Below are 21,998 nucleotides of genomic sequence, written 5' to 3' on the forward strand. Positions count from 1 at the left end.
TTTGTCTTCAATGTTCCATTCTTTTGTCCCCCTTTAATTGCACACCATAAGCTCCATGCTGTACAATATCACAATTTTTCCCCTGCTGCTGTAGTTATCATTGCATAAGAAGCCATTTCACGGCAATCATAGAGTTATAGGACTGGAGGGGGGCCTCAATAGGTCCTCTAGTCAAGTCCCCTGCACCCAAGGCAGGAATAAATTACAACTAAACGATCTCTGATAGGTGTTTGTCTAAACTGTACTTAAAAATTTCAAGGGATTGAGATCCCACAACCTCCCGAGACACCCTGTACCAGTGCTTAACTACCCTGACAGGAAGTTTTCCTTAATGTCCAACCTAAACCTCCCTTCCTGCAATTTAAGACCATTGCTTCTTGTCCTGTCATCAGTGGATAAGCAGAACAAATTTTCACCCTCCACCTGGTAAACCTTGAAAACTGTTGTAATGTCCCCACTAAGTCTTCTCTAAACAAACTCATTTTTTTCACTCCTCCCTCATAGACCTTTAATCACTTTTGTTGCTCTTCTCTGGACTTTCTCCATTTTGTCCACTTCTTTTCTGAAAAGCGATGCCCTGACCTGAACATAATACTCTTGACTAAAAAGGCCATGGACTAAGGCAGCTGCATCTGCTTGGGCCGAGGGCTGCTGCAGCCCTGTTGGGGCCCATCAGAATAGCCACTGGCCTGTGGCAGGCCCAGTTGCCTCCCCCTCCAGCAGGTTACACATTGACTTCCCATGAGCCAGCTGCAAAGCCTCTCTGGGATCAGGGCTGGCAGCATTTCTGGGGCAGCTTCACTGCAGGCTCTGCGGTATAAAGCTTAGTCACGTTTTATACTGCAGAGTCTGCTATGATTTCTAGCAGTTAGTTACATTTTTATCCACATTTTTACATCCCTAGTGTCTTTACAGCACAAATGATGAGTGGAAATTAAAAAAAAAAAAAAGTTGAGGAACTGCCTAAGGAACTTGTTCCTTTGCTGAAGGTTTTCAAAAAGAGGCTGGATCTCTTAGACAACAAATCCTTTCATCTTGGCAGGGGACAAGACTAGGACCCATGCAGTCCCTTCCAACCCTATGGTTCTATGAATTATTTCTCACACCTAGCTTACAATGCTTCTGCTAGTAGTACATCCCAGAATGAGGATTGCTAGGTTTTGGTTTTTTGCAGTATTGTTGACTCAGTCAGCTTGTGATCCACTGTAGCCCCCAGGTCTCTTTCTGCAGTACTTCTTCCTAGGCAGTTATTTCCCACTTTGTATGTGTGCAGCTGATTGGTCCTTCCTTTGCCTTTGTCCTTATTGAATTTCATCCTGTTTTCTTCAAACCAATTCTTCCGTTTGTCCAGATCATTTTTCATTTTAATACATTCTCCAAACCCTTTGAAATCCCTTTCAGATTGCCGTCATCCACAAGATTCATGTCTCGAGCTAGTTTAACCTGATTTTGTGTGTTGGACTTTCTAATTTTGTCCCTACATGTGTGTGTACACACACACACACACACACACACACACACACACACACACACACCCTTCATCCCCTTTCATAATTAACTTAGCTTTCATGTTTTGTAGGACCCTTGTTAAAGTTTCAAATAAAAACTCTCCTGGTTAAGCCAGGTTGGTCTCTTGCCACATTTCCTATCTTTCCTATGTAGCAGGATAGCTTGATATGGGGCCCTTAATGTTTCTTTGAAAAGCCCCCTTCCCAGGCCTAGATAGACTCTCTTCAATTGCTTTCCCCCTTAAATGTGCTTCCCGTGGGATCTTACCTACTAACTCCCTGAGTCTGCTGAAGTTTGCCTTCTTTAAATCCAGTCATTAGTGTGCTGTTTTCCCTCCTACCCTTCCTTAGAGTCATGAAATCCACCATTTCATGGTCACTTTCACCCAAGATTCCTTCTACTTTCAAATTCTCAGGCAGTTCCTTCTTATTTATCAAATCTACAACCGCCTCTTCCTTAATTGCTTTCTCTACCCAAATCAACAAACCTGCAGCCAAGCCCCAATGGACTGTATGAGGAAGGGAAAGCAGAAAGGGCAAATGTCCAGCAGCTGGGCAACTCCCATCCAACTCTATAAATCTTCTTTATTCAGCTGCACCCTGCCGGGAAGAGGGGCCAGTATCCAGCAAAAAGGTTGCATTGGACGAGAGTCCAAGTTTGCAGGCAAAAATTCTAACACACCCATTAATACTCCTCAAGTTCCCTTTTTCTTTGCTGATGCTAAATTCTGTCCAGCCACAGGCTTTGCACAGTTGCCTTCAGCTCATGCAATCGATGTCCATCCTTATGCTTCTACTGCCGCCACCTTTAAACCACCCAAACAACAACTCTCATCCATGTGACCTGGAGCATTAGTTCTGTGGCACTGCAGTTAGCACAGTCTTCCCACATGTGCACACTCCTTGTCTTGAAACCAGCCAGAAGCAGCTTTGCATCTGCTCCGTGGCCTTGGAATTGGGAGAAATTCAGACCTTGTCACTTAACACAAGAATTTGCCCCTGTAGTCCTGCCCTTTGCTTGTCAGCAGACCCCAGAACTGGCTTTGTGGTTTTACTGGGGCCTAGGCTTTGTGGCAAAGTTAGGTGGGTCTTTAAAGGGAGGTTTCTCATCCCAACGTTCTTGCAGTCTTAACTGTCAAGAGCAACTGCTCAAACAAACAGCACGCACAAGAGAGATACATTTGCATTGTAATGGACAATGCACATCCTTGCAGTTCAGCAGACTGCAGGTTGAACTCCTACCTGGCTTGCATTTGCTGCACAGACAGCCTTTTCCCTTCTCTTTTGAGGCATTTCATCAAAAGTGTGACTAACAAGTCCACCTGGGAGCAGCAGCCACAGGCTTGAGAAACAGCACTTCTGGCTAGGCCCAGTTCTCAGAGCTAAGCAACTCCTCTTCCAAGGCTTGGGAAGACCTAGTGGCCACAGTTTTCAAAACCTGCTCTTATATGTACCAGAGTGGATCCTTAGTAATGGAGAAGAGGCTCAGTTCTCCTCCCAAAACAGCAAATCTGTAGCGGGCTGGCCTAGGAGAGGAAGGAAGGGCCAATGCCCAGAAGTTCAGCACAACCCAAGCCAGTTCCACTCAGCATTTTGCCTCAGATGCAGCCAGCTGCAGAAGCACACCGTGCCTTCTCAAATCTTATTTTAGCCTGACTTCACGTGTGAACTCCTAGAAAATGATAAGTACTGCACTTTTGCTTTTTCATTACTTCTTACTCACATTGTCTAATGCAGCTGATAGAATTAACAGAATCTTTCTCCTTGCTACCCATATAGGGAACTAATTAGCTTGAAACTTCTTTAGTATCTGGCATCTCCAATATACTGTATAACAATGGGGGATTTCTAGTCCTTGAAACACACAGACTAGAAGAAGTTATATCAAAAGGAAGGGAATATGAGTTGCTCTGATTCTAATTTAGGTTTGTTCCAGGTAAACAAAGTACAAGGCTGCTTTCTCATGGTCTTTGCACTCTTTGGCTATGTCTACACTCACGGCTTCTTGTGTCAGAAGTATGCAAATGAAGCTAAGGGTGGAATATCGCCGAGCCTCATTTGCACACCTAATGAGCCACCATTTTTTGCAGAGGAGGTTCTTGCTGTCTACACTGCCCCTTCTTGCACAAGAAAAACCCTGTTGTGCAATACCATTACACCATCTGTTTTGGAGTGCTAGCTGGTAATTTCCAGAAAGCCTTTAACAATGCCCCTCACAAAAGGCTCTTAAGTAAAGTAAGTTGTCATGGGATAAGAGGGAAGGTCCTGTCATGGATTGATAACTGGTTAAAAGACAGGAAACAAAGGGTAGGAATGAAAGGTAAGTTTTCAGCATGGAGACAGGAAACTAGTGGTGTCCCCCAGAGGACCATACTAGGATCAATCCTATTCCACCTATTTTTAAATGATCTGGAGAAAGGGGTAGAACAGTGAGGTGGCAAAATTTGCAGATGATACTAAACTGCTCAAGATAGTCAAGACCAAAGCAGACTGCAAAGAGCTTCAAAAAGATCTCACCAAACTAAGTGATTGGGTAACAAAATGGCAAATGAAATTCAATGTTGAGAAATGTAGAGTAATGCACATTAGAAAAAATAATCCCAACTATACACACAATAGGATGGGGATTAATTTAGCTACAACTACTCAAGAGAGAGATCTTGGAGTCATTGTGGATAGTTCTCTAAAAACATCCACTTAATGTGAAGCAGCAGTCAAAAAAGCAAACAGGATGTTAGGAATCATTAAAAAAGGGATAGAGAATAAGACTGAGAACATCTTAATGCCCCTATATAAAACCATGGTACGCCCACATCTTGAATACTGTGAACAGATGTGGTTGTCTCATCTCAGAAAAGATATATTAGCATTGGAAAAGGTTCAGAAAGGGGAAAAAAAATGATTAGGGGTTGGGAATGGGTCCCATATGAACAGATATTAAAAAGACTTGGACTTTTCATCTTAGAAAATAGGCGACTAAGGGGGAGACATTTTAGAGGTCAATAAAATCATGGCTGGTGTGGAAAAAGTGAATAAGGAAAAGTTATTTACTTGTTCCAATAACATAAGAACAAGGGATCACCAAATGAAATTAATAGGTAGTAGGTTTAAAACAAACAAAAGGAAGTTTTTTTTCATGGGGCACCAGAGGAGGTTGTGAGGACCAGAACTTTAACAGAGTTCAAGAAAGAAGCTGATAAATTCATGGAGGTTAGGTCCATCAATGGCTGTTAGCCAGGATGGAACGGAATGGTGCCCCTAGCCTCTGTCAGAGGCTGGGAATGAGTGACTGGAGAGGGATCACTTGATGATTACCTGTTCTGGTCACTCCCTCTGGGGCATCTAGCACTGGCCACTGTTGGAATATTGGATACTGGGCTAGATGGACCTTTGGTGAGACCCATTATGGCCATTCTTATGAATAGTTAGAAGATAACTATTCTGAACCAGGTCAGATGCTTCTTTAGTCTTGGGAGCAGCTGCATGAAAAGCATCCTGTCATTTTGCCTACAGTGGTACAAGTCATATGACAGCAGCCACTGCCCAGGTGCTGTACTTTTTATCCTTTGCTTGCTATTGAAAAATTCGCTTTTGGGGGCAGGGATCCAGCACTACTCTAACAGTCTGAAGAGACAAGAGAGTCACAAGGATGGGGGAAAGGTAGAACACACAAGCAACATGAGCAATGTGATGACAGAGAATAGCGGTTGTGATGCAGATTTATTTTTTTTTATTTTGAGTGAGGTTGTTCGGAAGTGATCAGATAAATGGAAAAGTAAGTGAAGGGAAGAGGAGTGAGGGCGACAGGACAGGGGAGTAAAAGGTAAGAGGGACAAGGAAACATGAACAGATAGAGTTGTGTTCTATTTATGTGCATGAAGTGTACACATGTTTGTTATTGACATATAAATACAGCCACCAAAGGGTATAAACAATGGTTTTAATGTTGGAACTACCTTATACTATGACATTCAGAATTCATGCTACAGAGACTTTTCCCACCTACTAAATGTCACCACTGGACTGCACTCCAGAGTTATTTGGTTTGAAACAGTATTGGCATACTGTGGGGAAGTTGGAAAACTCAGATATTTCGTTTACGGTCATAGGGCCTTTTGAATGAGAGAGAGAGAGTCTTGTGGTTACAGCACTGGAGTGGGCTGAGGAGGTCTTGATTTCCTGCAAGGGATAGCAATAGACTGCCCAAGGTTGTTCCATACCACTAAAGGTACGTCTACACTGCAAGGCTATTTTGGGATACTGGAGGTATCCCGAAATAGCTACCTTGCATCTACAAAAGCCGCCCATATTTTTCAAAATAATGGGCACATTATTTCACCATCCTGGTAAACCTCATTGCACAAGGAACAAGATATGACTTGAAATAGAGCTTCATTTCAAAATTTGGTACTATATAGACATTCCAAATTTCAAAATAAGCTATTTCGAAATAAAATTGAGAGAAGATGCACAAATTGCGTATCTTATTTTGAGTTTAGGGTGCAGTGTAGACGCACCCTAAATGAGGTGAGTAGTGGTTTCCTCTGCCACCACTACCACAAGGAAGTACAAAAAAGCTCACAAGCCACTTGGAGTAAGAAACTCTGCCTTTACTGATATAACGTCTGCACTTTAGAACAACACCATAAGCTACCGTAATTTGAAGCACATGTCTGAGGTGCAATTCCCTCTGTTTACTCCAGCAGGCAATTTGTTACTGGCCCATAACAAATTACAACACACCACAAGATGATTGATTTGCACTGGCCAGTAAGTTACAGAGATGGAATCAAAGCTGCTGTGTTCCCCATGAACCCCTGCGCATCACATAGGCCAAGCCCTGATCAGACTCCCCAAGAAGGAAAAAGATTGAAATTACTGTCTGTTGATATGGCTAACAATATCTTTTCCGAGGGGGGGGGGGTCTTCTTAGGCTTCAGCACGTCCTTTGACAAGTATGACATTCAGGACACACGAGGCCACCTACTTGCTCTGAGCAGCTCACGCTTCTGCCCAGCTACAGCATATCCTTTAATTATCATCACAGAATCATAGTCTCATAGAGCTGGAAGGGATCTCAGGAGGTCATCGAGTTATGCTGGAGGGTGAGCAGAGGGTTGTGTTAGGTTAGATTTTGGGTTATTTTTAAAAAGTCTAAAATAAAGTTGTCAAATCTCCAAGTTAAATCTGTTAAATCTCGTGAGACAAGATGATTTCTCAACAACTACATTCATCGTCAGCTCTTATGCGAGAGTGTTTTCCTCTCCCCACTGGATAATAATACTGCATTTTGCAATTAGTAGCGACAGGCTAATAAATCTCAGCTGAAATGTTGTTTGGTCTTTTCCTTCATACACATTAAATATACAAAAGATGAGCATTCTGTTGTTGACACTTCTTAGAATGTCTTCATTGTCTGACTTCAAAATAATTGAATAGCTCAGAAATTCTATATGATCCATGGCCAGATATTTTATTACCACTGACCATTTTTCTTTTAGTGGTCTCAAAGTATCTGGTTATTTTAGGGTCAGGTTCTGCCATCTCTACTTGCACTGAATAATCCTTTTCTCATTGAACAGTCACACTGAAATGAATAGGACTATTTGAGAGTAAAATTCTTTCTGGGATTAATTTGGCCCATATTTATTATAATCTTCTGTGTTTTAAACAGTCTGATCCTGTTATGAAATTAAATATGTCTTTGAAGATTTGGTGAAATTTCACTTCCTCAGACAGAACAACACTGATTCTGCTGAGAATTTTTTACTTCCAAGATTTTTCTTTAAACATTTATTAATTTAACTTTTAAAAAATCCAGGATTCACTATAAAATACCAGCTTCTAGATGCATAGCTTAATTGAAGAACATATTTTCTGTTCTTCAGATGCTATTTTCCTCTTAAATCTGGATAGAGGATTGCTGCTTTGATAGTCTTTTATTCTTAAGGGTATTCCTAGAATTGAAGGAGGGGTTTGATTGCCATTTTCAATGTCTAACACTTGCACTACCTCTCTTTGAGCTAGCACACTAAAAATAACAGCCTAGCTGGAGTAATATGGTCAACAGTAGCACAGACTAGCTTCCCTGAGTAAAAACTCACCTGCCCCCTGTGGGTACATATGCAGAACAGGTAACCTGCCCCACTGCCTCCTGTACTACTATAACCACACTGCTATTTTTAGCATGCTAGCTCAATGAAAACATTTTTAAAAAATGTGCATTGATTCTCAAACATTCCAGACATTTAGGTCATGTAAAAATTATGTACAGTAATTATAGGACTCCATTCTGTCTTTATGGATCCCCTCCAATTCCCATTACTCACCATATGATTTGTGATAGAAATGTAGCCATGTTAGTCTGGTGTAGCTAAAACAAAATGATGAGCTTTCGTGGGCCAGACCCACTTCCTCAGATCAAATAGTGGAAGAAAATAGTCACAGCCATATATACTATTTGATCTGAGGAAGTGGGTCTGGCCCACGAAAGCTCATCATCTAATAAACCATCTTGTTAGTCTTTAAAGTGCTACATAGTCCTGTATTTTGTTTCATATGATTTGTGATTGTGTTACTGAACCTAGAATTGAAACCACCGTTTTTAAATCTCCTGCACATTTACATAGAGATGCTCTCACAGCTATCCTCCCCTTTATTTGTTGCTAAGTTTTGTGTTCTACTTTTTACCCGTCTGTGACTCCAACCTCTTGTGTGTATAAGACATAGATGTCATATATGAGCTTCTCAGATACCACACCAAAATATTTGTCAGCTAATTATTCAATGACAAATGGGGAATGTGTTGCATAATGTGTTCAATAAATGCTATTTTACCATCCCCTGTATAAACACAAGTCTTCTGGAGTCAGTCGTCCATGCACTAGTGCTAGAACCAGTACCACGTCAAAGAAGATGCTGATGGTGCCACCTCTATTCTGCTACTGTCAGAGACCAAGCTATAGACTAGGGCAGCCCTGGCTGCCCTAATTTGCACCTCTTGGAGCCATAGCCCTTATTGGGCTTGTGACAACAGAGCATTGCTGGGAGCCTTGTTAACCTTGTCTGTTACCCTGCCTCTACATGGTAATTTTAAAAATAGCTATAAAAGACCACTTACAGATTTGTTAGCCTGCATGTTGTATCTCTCACAGGAGAATTACGGTGAGTTTATGCAAGAAAGTCTCATTTCTTCCTAGGTAGCAATCATGTGTCCATGTTTGTGGTAATCCAGCATATTTACTATCATTAATTAAATAACAGTCTTGACTCCAGCCACAAAATCTGATCTATGTGGCCTCAGTAACATTCTTTGTTATGGCAGGAAGAGTTCAGATATAATCTAGGGAAGGACTCCTTGGATTGCACAGCTAAGGGTGCCTCTCTCATGAAACAGCCATCCGTGAAAAGGACAACCCAATAAAAATAAAGACAAGATCCATGAGAATCCAAGAAATGAGTACAGAGCATTAGAAAAACAAAGAAACAAAGCTATAGTCTGCCTTTGCAGTCACACCATCCTTTTACAGCCAGTGTATTAAAGCTGAAGAATGTTAAAAAGTTCTCTGCTGCTCTTAGGACCACCAAGCTCATTCCTTGGATCATTGTTTGTTCTTATGCAATGACTGGGAGGAACAACCACTCCAATATGCTAACCTGGGTCATCCTTACACTGAACACTGCCATAGCTCAGCAGAGGGGGTGGAACTCTGAGGTCTGAGGTGCTCAGCAGCAGGTAGCATGTTTGTGTAACAATCAGGAAGTAATACTGAGATGCAGTGAAGTGAGGGTGAAGCATATTTTGAAGCAAAGTGAGATGTCTGGTAGAAAATGGAGCTGCCATGTTTGTGCTCAAACCTGGGGGCAAGAGGAAGGAAAGGCAAACCCAAGAAGAGAGGCTGGTCTGCTGAAGAGGAGGGAAGGCCTTATAGAGGCCCAAGAAGACTTGGTTGCAGAAAGTAAACACCTGAGTGAGAAAAAGTGGCAGTGAGGACTGTTCCTTGTGTATCGCTGGCAATTAGGAAATAACAATATGAACGCTATGCATACAATCTTAATTCATCTCCTTTACACAGGTACATTATGCTATGCTCTTGAATTATATGATCACATGCTATTTTCCCCCACAGGACCCATTTTTATCCATTGCCTAAAATTAATTTAGTTAATTCCAGATGCTGCTTCTTATACTTGTTTTGCATTCTGTTTTCTTAGAAACATCTTAGGGGACTATTCTTTAAAAATATACATACCTCCCTTTACTTTGGAGTTCAAACCTGGTATTTAATCACATAAGTAAACGGCAGGGTTGGGTGTGTGGGTTTTTTTTGAGAATACATTCTCCTCCATGTAAGGATTACACAGTGTAGATCTCTTTGAGTGCAAAATTATGAATTTTCTCTATGTAATTCAGCATCACAAAACATGTATAAATAGGACATCTACTAGTATACAAATAAAAATCTGATTATGATTTACTTGTCTTTGCCCTGAGGGACTCTATATTGAACTCGGTACATAAGCACCAAACAGCAGTTACCAAAAAGTTACCTGCACACTGCTGACTCTCAAAATAAAATAAACAAAATATGAGGAAGGTCATATAACACTATGCTAAACATGACATAAGATTCAGGTAGGTTTAAACTAAATTCTTTTCCTATTCTTCATAATAACCAAAAGGTGAGTATTCAACTCATATGGGTTTAAGATTTTGCGTGGAGTCAGATTATAGAGTACTTTTAACATGCTTTAAACTTCTGATTAGCTCATTAAAGAGACAGAATTAAAATTAAAGGAACATGTGCTTACTGGCACTGTAATAAATAAAGAACAGTCACTTAGGTAAATATTTCTTTTGAAATGGTGACTTACAACTTAGTTTGTACTGCATTAACTGTATTGGTTTAGAAATGGATATACTTAAACCAGTACAATCTCCTTGTATGGACACAACTATCCCTGTGTTAAAGTGTGCTTATATGGACATAACTCACTCTCTTACTTTTAACAGAGATCTTAAAGACAAAAACTAAATGTGAAGGTTAGGGGCTATTGAAAAGAAAGGATGCAGTGGAATACAGGTGGGCTTTGTATAATTAATGTTCATTATAAAGCAGATTGGGATTGATATAAGGAAGGAATTAAACCCAGATTCTCAAAGGTCTTTAAAATAGTCTCCTGTTTCGTCCATGTATATCAGGAGGGCTTTGGCTTCCTCAACCATGGGATGTTATTCCAGGAAGGACTGCTAGGCAGAGATGGAGTTCACCTTTCGAGGAGGGGGAAGACCCTATTTGGACACAGACTGGCTAAACTAGTGAGGAGGGCTTTAAACTAGGTTCGACGGGGACAGGTGAGCAAAGCCCACGAGTAAGTGGAGAACATGGAGTCCTGGGAGATGGGTCAGAAATGGGAGGGAGCGTGGGCTATAATGGCAGAGAGAAAGGAGGGTCAGGGCAAAACTGGGAGGCAAGGTCAAATCAGTATCTTAGATGCCTATATACAAATATGGGTAATAAGCAGGAAGAACTGGAAGTGCTAATAAATGAGTACAATTATGACATTGTTGGCATCACAGAAACTTGATGGGATAATACACATGATTGGAATGTTTGTATGGAAGGGTACAGCTTGCTCAGGAAGGATAGACAGGGAAAAAAGGGAGGAGGTGTTGCCTTATATATTAAAAATGAACATACCTGGAGTGAGGTAGAGATGAACATAGGAGACGGAAGTGTTGAGAGTCTCTGGGTTAGGCTAAAAGGGGTTAAAAACAAGGATGATGTCATGCTAGGAGTCTACTATAGGCTACCTACCCAGGTGGAAGAAGTGCATGAGGCTTTTTTTAAACAACTAACAATATCATCCAAAGCCCAAGATTTGGTGGTGATGGGGGACTTCAACTATCCAGATATATGTTGGGAAAATAACACAGTGGGGCACAGACTATCCAATAAGTTCTTGGACTGCATTGGAGACAACTTTTTATTTCAGAAGGTTGAACAAACTACCGGGGGGGAAGCTGTTCTAGATTTGATTCTAACAAATAGGGAGGAACTGGTTGAGAATTTGAAAGTGGAAGGCAGATTGGGTGAAAGTGATCATGAAATCATAGAGTTCACAATTCTAAGGAAGGGTAGAAGGGAGAACAGCAAAATAGAGACAATGGATTTTGGGAAGGCAGATTTTGATAAGCTCAGAGAGCTGATAGGTAAGGTCCCATGGGAATCAAGACTGAGCGGAAAAACAACTGAGGATAGTTGGCAATTTTTCAAAGGGACATAATTAACGGCCCAAAGGCAAGCTATTCTGCTGCATCGGAAAGATAGAAAATATGGCAAAAGACCACCTTGGCTTAACCACAAGATCTTGCATGACCTAAAATTAAAAAAGGAGTCATATAAAAAATGGAAAGTAGGACAAATTACAAAGGACGAATATAGGCAAGCAACACGGGAATGCAGGGGCAAGATTAACAAAATGACCTCAAACTAGCTAAGGAATAAAGGGAAATAAGAAGATTTTTTATAAATACATTAGAAGCAAGAGGAAGACCAAGGACAGGGTAGGCCTACTGGTCAGTGATGAGGGAGAAACAGTAACAGGAAACTTGGAAATGGCAGAGATGCTTAATGATTTCTTTGTTTCGGTCTTCACCAAGAAGTCTGAAGGAATGCCTAACATAGTGAATGATAATGGGAAGAGGGTAGGTTTAGAAGATAAAATAAAAAAAGAACAAATTAAAAATCACCTAGAAAAGTTAGATGCCTGCAAGTCACCAGGACCTGATGAAATGCATCCTAGAATACTCAAGGAGGTGATAGAGGAGGTAGCTGAGCCTCTGGCTATCATCTTTGGAAAATCATGGGAGACAGGAGAGATTCCAGAAGACTGGAAAAGGGCAAATATAGTGCCCATCTATAAAAAGGGAAACAAGAACATCCCAGGAAACTACAGACCAGTTAGTTTAACTTCTGTGCCAGGGAAGATAATGGAGCAAGTAATCATCTGTAAACACTTGGAAGGTGGCAAAGTGATAGGGAACAGCCAGCATGGATTTGTAAAGAACAAATCATGTCAAACCAATCTGATAGCTTTCTTTAATAGGATAATGAGTCTTGTGAATAAGGGAGAAGCGGTGGATGTGGTATACCTAGACTTTAGTATGGCGTTTGATACGGTCTCGCATGATATTCTTATCAATAAACTAGGCAAATACAACTTAGATGGGGCTTCTATAAGGTGGGTGCATAACTGGCTGGATAACCATACTCAGAGAGTAGTTATTAATGGTTCTCAATCCTGCTGGAAAGGTATAACAAGTGGGGTTCCGCAGGGGTCTGTTTTGGGATCGGCTCTCTTCAATATCTTCATCAACGATTTAGATACTAACATAGAAAGTATGCTTATTAAGTTTGCAGATGATACCAAGCTGGGAGGGGTTGTGACTAATCTGGAGGATAGGGTCATAATTCAAAATGATCTGAACAAATTTGAGAAATGGTCTGAGGTAAAGAGGATGAAGTTTAATAAAGACAAATGCAAAGTGCTCCACTTAGGAAGGAACAATAGTTTCACACATACAGAATGGGAAACGACTGTCTAGGAAGGAGTATGGCAGAAAGGGATCTAGGGGTTATAGTGGACCACAAGCTGAATATGAGTCAGCAGTGTGATGCTGTAGCAAAAAAAGAAAACATGATTCTGGGGTGCATTAACGGGTATGTTGTGAGCAAGACATGAGAAGTCATTCTTCTTCTCTACTCTGCTTTGGTTAGGCCTCAGTTGGAGTAGTTTGTCCAGTTCTGGATACCGCATTTCAAGAAGGATGTGGAGAAATTGGAGAGGGTCCAGAGAAGAGCAACTAGAATGATTAAAGGTCTAGAGAACATGACCTATGAAGGAAGGCTGAAGGAATTGGGTTTGTTTAGTTTAGAAAAGAGAAGATTGAGGGGGGACATGATAGCCGTTTTCAGGTATCTAAAAGGGTGTCATAAGGAGGAGGGAGTAAACTTGTTCATCTTAGCCTCTGAGGTTAGAACAAGAAGCAATTGGCTTAAACTGCAGCAACGGAGGTTTAGGTTGGACATTAGGAAAAAGTTCCTAACTGTCAGGGTAGTCAAACACTGAAATAAATTGCCCAGGGAGGTTGTGGAATCTCCACCTCTGGAGATATTTAAGAGTAGGTTAGATAAATGTCTATCAGGGATGGTCTAGACAGTACTTGGTCCTGCCATGGGGGAAGGAGACTGGACTCGATGACCTCTTGACGTCCCTTCCAGTCCTAGTATTCTATGATTCTATGGTCATTGCTCAATTAGCCAAGTGTATTTTGTCTTCTTCTGCAACACTGGGCACAGGTAACTTACTCAGAGGCTACGTCTACACTGGCCCCTTTTCCGGAAGGGGCATGTAAATTTCACCAGTCGTCGTAGGGAAATCCGCGGGGGATTTAAATATCCCCCGCGGCATTTAAATAAAAATGTCCGCCGCTTTTTTCCGGCTTTTAAAAAAGCCGGAAAAGAGCGTCTACACTGGAAAAGGGCACTTTTTCCGGAGGATCGGGGCCAGTGTAGACGCTCTTTTCCGGCTTTTTTAAAAGCCGGAAAAAAGCGGCGGACATTTTTATTTAAATCCCCCGCGGATTTCCCTACGACGACTGGTGAAATTTACATGCCCCTTCCGGAAAAGGGGCCAGTGTAGACGTAGCCAGATTGTTTGGGTATATCTCACGTAATCATTTCCCTGACATTAGTGTACCACAGTCTCTCCTGTTCTTTGCAGGAAATAAGAGATAAGGTAGGCGAGGTAATAACTTTATTGGACTATCTATTGCTGGTTGGTATAAGCTTGGAAGCAACAGAGAGCACTTAAGAGATAATAGCTGGAAAGCTTATACCCTCCATCAAAAGTAATTTGTCCAATAAAATATTCTCTCACCTACTGTGCTGGTGGCAGTAACAGTCTAGTTTCCTAAGGGCTGTAATATTTTGGTCTAGTTCTGGTTGCTGAACTCAGTGTGGAGGTAGCTGATATAGAAATGGCTGGTAGATGTATAGTGGCCTGTGAAATAAGGTCAGACTGGATAATCAATCTAGTCATCTCTGCTGGCCTTAAACTCTATGTCTCTGATTATGGAGAGGTTTTATCTCTTACTGAAGAATGAGACCTAAGCCACTGCCAGTGGCAGAATACTAAACCTGATTAATCTAAGAGATGACACTTGTATTGGTTCAACAAAAGAGATTACATCACCCACTTTGTGTGTCTCATATCCTGGGATGAGCATGGTCTCAACAGTGAAAACAATATTGAGTGATTTATCTAGTCTGGCATGGTAAATCCTAAAGCGAATTCCTGTGATTAGGACACTCTGTATGCATGATTTGCCTGCTCTCTTCTAGATGACTATTGAACAGGACTTGCTATCATAAGGTTATCTGACAATCAACAAATTTAAATATTTTTACATGCAATCTTATCATTAAAAAGTACATGCTGTATATGTCAAGCAAATAGCTTTAATGAACAATTGACTAAAATGACATCTTTATTATGCACATTAGGTAATACATATGCAAAACAATATGCAAATTGTGCGTAATGTTCACAAGAGTAATTCATCTAACTTAAATGGATTCACAAGCATTCTTCTGATGGTGCTAGATGAATTCCGCCCATTAGTTCTCATCTTAATGGTAATCACTCTATATCTTTTCTTGCTGTACATCAAACCTTACTGAATTAAACTAAAAAGAGTGGCACTTTATTTAACAGAAGTGGTTGCTTCTAAAGTATTTATTTTAAATTAATCATTATAAACAAGAGAAAGGGTTAATAACATCACACAATGGCTCATAATGTGGGCCAGATCCTGGGCTACGTTAGAGCAGTTTTGCCCAAAATGTTGGCATAAACTTGTTCTAAAGCCACATGAGGATCTCCCCAGTATAGGAGATTTTCTTTAGGTAAAGAGAGTCTACATAGTCATTCCTTTCTCCATTTGTGTTCTTGGCACTTAAGAGATGGGGAAAAACAACCAGGATTCCTAATAATTCTAGGAATGTAGAGGGGATAATTTAAAGTTAGTAAACTTTTAAGAGAACTAGCTTTTCCTCTTGTGTTATGTAAACCTACAACCTAATGACACCCAAGGATGGATGGATGGACGGACGGACGGACGGACGAACAGAAGGAAGGAATTTGGCCTATGGTAGTAGATCAAAAAACTAAGGACTGCTTTGCTCTAGTTGGTCACGTGCCATCCCATAAAGCAGTTTTCTAATGTGCAGTTTCCATGATGATGTATGCAAAAAATATTATAGTAATAAATAGATTAAACATGCATTTTGTGCTATAAGTTTCCTTCTCCAACAGCCACAATAGAGGTCAGAATTATTAGCTACAAGAAGATTTACTCAGCGTTGCTTGGATCTTTCAGGACAGGAGACTGGGGTGTACAGGAATCAGGGCAAGATCTTATGGATGTGGGGGGGGAGGTCAGGGCAGGATGCTGGGAGTTAGATGAGTGCTGTAATCAGGGTTGGGGGGTGAGGAGGAACTCAGGGCAGGGAGTGGGGGCCTCAGGGAAGGAGGTTGGGGCAGCGGCTCCCTGGAGCTGACAAGGGTGACAGAGACCATGCTGTTGGAGTGGTGGAGGGGGAGGGAATGAATTGTCATAGCACAACCAAATCCTGACCTTATTTTAAGTTATGATAAGAGGAAGCTGCATACCAAATTTGCTGGCTCTAGCTCTTAATGTTTAGGAGGAGTTCTTGAACAAATGGACTCTTGAACAAATGGACACACACACACACACACACACACACACACACACACATTGTAGAAGATTGCCAGACTACTATTTTGGATAAAAATGATCACAGATAAAATTTGGAAGGGGATATTTTCTCAAGGTTAGATCATATTTAGAAAATTCTAGCTACGTAACTTTTTCTACTAGAAAAAAAAAAAAGAGTATTTGGCCACTAACACTGAAATAAGTGAGTATGTCTACACTTGCAGCCTAATTCAAACTTGGGCTGCAAATGTAGGCATTCGGAATTGCAAATCAAGCTCGGGATTTAAATATCCCACACTTGATTTGCATCTTCCCAGCCAGGCACCATTTTTTGAAATTTACAAGCTCGAAGTAACTGCCCGGATCTACAGGTGGCAGTGAAATGGGTGTTCGAAATAAAGCCCTCATTCGAACTACCTGTTAAACCTCATTGCAGGAGGAATAACAGGTAGTCTGAACTAGGGCTTTATTTCGAATGCCCATTTCACTGCCGCGTGTAGACACGAGCAGTTACTTCGGGCTTGTAAATTTTTAAAAATGGCGCCCGGCCGGGAAGATGCAAATCAAGTGCGGGATATATAAATCCTGGGCTTGATTTGCAATTCCAAATGCCTACATTTGCAGCCCTAGTTCGAATTAGGCTGCAAGTGTAGACATACCCAGTATGGGTACGTCTACACTACAGCGTTATTTTGAAATATCTTATTTCAACATAGTTATTTCAAAATAGCGGTTTTTGAAATAACGTGTCTAGACACAAAATGCATTCTGAAATAGCATTTTGCTATTTCGAAATAGCGCGTCCACACTGATAGGACACTGACTCATATTTAAGGCCAGCCGGAACTGGTTCTGGCAGGGCATCAGGTCAGGAGTTATTTTGTGTGGCTGCTGCCTGAGGCTATATGAGACCTGTGCTTAAAGGGACACTCCCCCCCCCCCCCCCGGGACAGCCAGTTCTCAGGTTTCCCTGCTTGCTTGCCTACTTGCTGAGGGACAGAAAAACATTTTTTTCTCTGCGTGCTCTGGTTGCCCTCATTCAGGACACCAGATCACTCTGCAGCATGGAGCCAAAGACTCCTCTGGTCACTCTGGTGCTTCTCCTGGACATGTTGCTGCAAGCCTGGCAGCACATTCTGCAGGCAGTAACAATCTCCCTGGTGTACCCCACTGGGGGCTTGTGCCTTATTCCTTCCTCACATCCTTCCATTTACCTGTCCCTAACCCCCCTTCCTGCTATACAATAAAAGACACAGGTGTTCATTACAACAAAGCCTCTTTATTGAACAAAACTGGGGTGGGTGGAAAACAAAACTGATGTGAGACTGGGGAAAGGAGGTAAGAAGGTGGGAGAGGGGAGGAGGGAGGGTGGGAGAGGAGAGGGAGAAATCTGGGAGGAGGAAGCTGACAGGGGGAGGTAAGGGGAGGAAGGCAGAAGAGAAGCTCAGGGCTCAGGGTTGGGGAGTCTCGCCAGCCCAACTGTCTCCCAACACCGTAGGTGCAGGGGCCTTGGCATCCCTGGGGGTGTGGGAAGGGTGGGGAGGAAGAAGCAGTAGGGGGAGAAGGAGTGGGGGAGGAGTGGTAGCTGGGGAGGCAGCAGGGGCTGGAGCAGCAGGAGGCAGCAAGCTCTGCCCCAGGGTTGATGACCACCTGTGAGGCACAGACCATCCTGCCCCCCTCCTAGGATGCGGTCCACGGCATCAGAATAGGGTCAAGAGTATGGGTCGTCCCCTGGTTGGAAGCTGCCCCCTGTGGCCCTGGCATATGCCTGCCGCAGCTCCTTTATTTTCATGCAAACCTGCTCCTGGGTTTGCATGTGGCCTTTGGTGGCCAGACTGGCACCATCCGCCTGTAGACGGTTGCATTCCTCCATTTAGCGCGGAGATCATGGACGTTGGAGGCATCCCCCCAAACCTGAATTAGGTTCCTGATCTCTGCACTGGACCAGGCAGGCACCTGCCTTTTCCTACCCCTTGCAGGTTCCTGGGAGCTGGCAGACTGGTCCTGGGGAGCGGTGAAGTGCTGGCTGGCACTGGCTGCCTGGGCTCATGCTGGGGCCACTGGGTCAGGTGCAGTGACTGCTGGCTCTGGGCTGGCAGGCTTGGAGCTGGCACAGGCCCTATGGCCAGAGTCTACTCCTTTAAGGGCTCCAGGAAGGGTGGAGAGGGAGAGGAGTTTTCTTGGTTGTGCCCAGAGTGGCCAGCGGTGCACCCTGGGAAGGGCTGGAGGCCCCCAATTTTGAAATAAGCATCTACACAGCACTTATTTCAAAACTGGCACTATTCCTTGTTGAATGAGGTTTACCAATTTTGAAATAAGCCCTCTGCTATTTCGATTTAATTTCGAAATAGCGGTTTGGCTGTGTAGACGTTGGTAAAGTTATTTTGAAATAACGGCTGGTATTTCAAAATAACTTTGCTGTGTAGACATACCCTATGATATTGTATCAGTATGTGCACTGTGTTCATTTTCAGATAAACTACATATTAAAGATTGTTGGTCAGGATTATTGTAAAGGAATCAGATAAGGAGATATTTCTAACTATATTCTCTCTGAGTTGTGGGTATGTATTTATATCGTTAGTCAATCAAATCCCAAGTTTCAATTCATTTGATAGAAATTACTGAAGATGGAAGACAACAGGCATCACTCTTATTCAATGGCTGTTAACCGTACAAAACTAATTTCAGCCTTCAGACTCTAATTTTCCTCTCAAGTGGTACTATATCTTTGAAAACTTTAAAAGGCATTATCCTGCTCAAGGAAGACAGCTCAGAAACAAGTGCTAATGAAACGTTATTATCATTCAAATGTGTTAGCCTAAAGAATTCCATATTATTTCACTCAGCACCTTACACATAAACAATGGCTACATGTTTAGTAATATATTGCAATTTATATTTTCACTTGAAAAAGGCCAACAGTTTATCATAAATTGGTACATATAATAAATGACCTCTGTGTAAAACAGTGTGATATTCTCTGCAAAAACAGATCTATTTTTGGCTTCATAATAAAATGTGAAAAACCTTAAGTTAGCATGTTGTCACAAATGTTTTGCACATGCCAAATTGCTCTACCTGTACCTTTGTGTTTGTATTTTTCTACACATTCAGTAGAAGCATGTAACACATACCACTCTAATTATCGTGTGACTCTGTGAAGGAAAGAAGAGAATTTCCAAATGACTAAGGTTTCTAAAACACCAGAATACAGTGGCTCCATATGTTGTATACTCAAGATCCATAATTTTGGCCACTGAAATGTATCACTACAATTTTACATAAATGTATGTTTTTATTTCTTCAAGCTTAACAGTAAAATTGAAAAAAATTCACAAAAAATCCTAGCTGTAAAATACAAAATGGACTAAAGGCCTGATTTTAAGTCCAGTTGAAAGACTCCCACTGAATTCAATCTGCTTTAGAGCTGGCCTGATGCCCATGGCTATGATTTAATCACAGGTATGTTTAATAAATGTCATGGGCAGGTCCTGGGCAATAAACAAATTCAAGGCCTGTCACGTGTCTTTGACTTATACTATAAATCCCTCTGACTAAACTGGAAGGGCTCCTGAGGGGAAACCTTGGCTAGGGGAGGAATCACTCTTTGGGGGAGGTGTCCTGGAGAGGTGCTGCCATGGGCCACTGAGCAGCAACTGTCCTGACAGCCCAGGGACTGTTGCTGGGGCTGCTGAGCAATGGCTTTTCTGGCAACTCCTGGACTGCTGCTTGGGCATTCCTGAGATGAGCCATGCCACCTGCTGCTCAAGTGGACCCTGGAGTGGCTGGTCCCTCAGCTGCTCCAGCTGCTGGCTGGTGCAGCTGGCAGTGAGGCCACCCAAGCTAGCTGTGGAGCTACGCAAGTAGTGGCTGGTATGACTCCTTGAAGCCAGCTTCTTCGGCAGCCCTGTGTCAGCCACACTGGCCACCACAGAAGTTACAGAGGTCGCAGAAAGTCATGACTTTCATGACTTCTGACAAACATGGAGCCCTACCTATGGTCCTGTTTGCCATTAACAGAACTGATTGAAATTTTTAAATGAAAACTTTTGAAAACTAAAAAAAACAACTTTTTTTCCTAAAATGAAATTTTTCATGAACTGTTGACTTTCCCTTTTTTTTGTCAATTTTTGTTTATGACCTTGAAATATTTATGGACATTATTAGAAGCATAGGAATTGCCATCAGACAAACATCCATTTTGTCTATTCTCTCTGACTATGACTAGCACCAGAGGCTGCAGAGGAAGATGCAAGAACCCCACAGTAGGCAGGTGCCCCAAGGAAGGTGTCATCCTAAAATCTAATAACTAAAGAATGGATTAAGCCTGAAGCAGGATGTTTATTTTTTCCAAAAGGTTTATTATTATAACTCTGGATAATTTTGGTATCCATATAAATGTCCAGACTCTCCCTTTTGAATCTGAGTTCTTTATTTCATTGATTTCATACAGCAGTGGTCCCCAACACAGTGCCCACGGGCGTCATGGCGCCCGCTGGGGCATTTATGTGCGCTCACCCAAACATCTAGGCTGGCCCTGCCCCCGACATGCAGAACATGCGTGGTGCCAGCCCCGGGCGCGTGGCACATGGGCGGCCCCTGTCCCGGGCACGCGGCACATGCGCAGTGTTGGCCTTGGATGCAGGGCGCATGGGCAGCCCCTACCCCAGGCATGCAGCATGGGCGCAGTGCCCGCCCCAGGCGTGGCTGGCCCCGCCCTCGGGCATGCGAGGCATACATGGCCCCGCCCCCAGAAGCACAGTGCATGAGCGGCCCTGCCCCCAGGCGCCCAGCAGCCACGAAAGGTTGGGGACCACTGTCATACAGCAATGCATTCCATACTTCAATCAACTGCTGAATAAAACACCATTTTCTTTTATCCATTATGAATTTTTCTCCTTTTAATTTCATTGAATGTCCCTTTGTTGTTGGGGACATTATAAGACTGGGAGGGGATAAAGTTACCCAATCTTCATTCTCTATACCACTCATGACTTTATCATGACCTCTCTCTTACTTATCTCCTTTCTGGAATGTAGAACCAAATCAGAGCAGGGACGTTAGCATGGTTTTTCACACCCCAGATGAGTGCCTTACATTGCCATGCCTGTAAATATGCCACTCTGCATTCATTCAACCATCTATCAAGGGGACTGGAAATAGTAATTTGTGAAGGGTTGCGGGAGGTGAAAATATGTTCCATTTACATATCGAGTCCATTTCAGGTAGAGGAAATCCTTGCAGTCCATAAGCGACAAAATCATTTCTCCCAGAAACAACTGGGATTTGAAATGTTGTCCAGAGACATGCCTAGGGAGCACTGAAAGGGGTGGGGAGTGACAGCAATGTTGTAGAGTTCTGCATGTTTGCATACAGTGGTAATGGTGTAAGCCATGTGAAAGTGAATGCACTATCCTGTTGATTCTCTCATTAATCCTGTCCCTCGTGCAGACAGCAGGAAACTCTTCCTGAAGTAAGAACTCCAGACAGGTAGTCACATTTTGGGAAAAAGTGTATTTTCCAGCACAGCTTTCGTTGCCAATAATGTCATTTCACTCATAGGTGTGCAGTTCAGTCACTGTACATTTGAGTACTCTGGCACATACACTGAATGTTTCACACCAGCAGTTTGGAATAACATCTCCTCTGCCAATTGGGAATCACAAGAACAGTTATGTCCTCAA

Source organism: Pelodiscus sinensis, chromosome 3 (assembly GCF_049634645.1).
Source record: "Pelodiscus sinensis isolate JC-2024 chromosome 3, ASM4963464v1, whole genome shotgun sequence".
Classification (NCBI taxonomy): Eukaryota; Metazoa; Chordata; order Testudines; family Trionychidae; genus Pelodiscus; species Pelodiscus sinensis.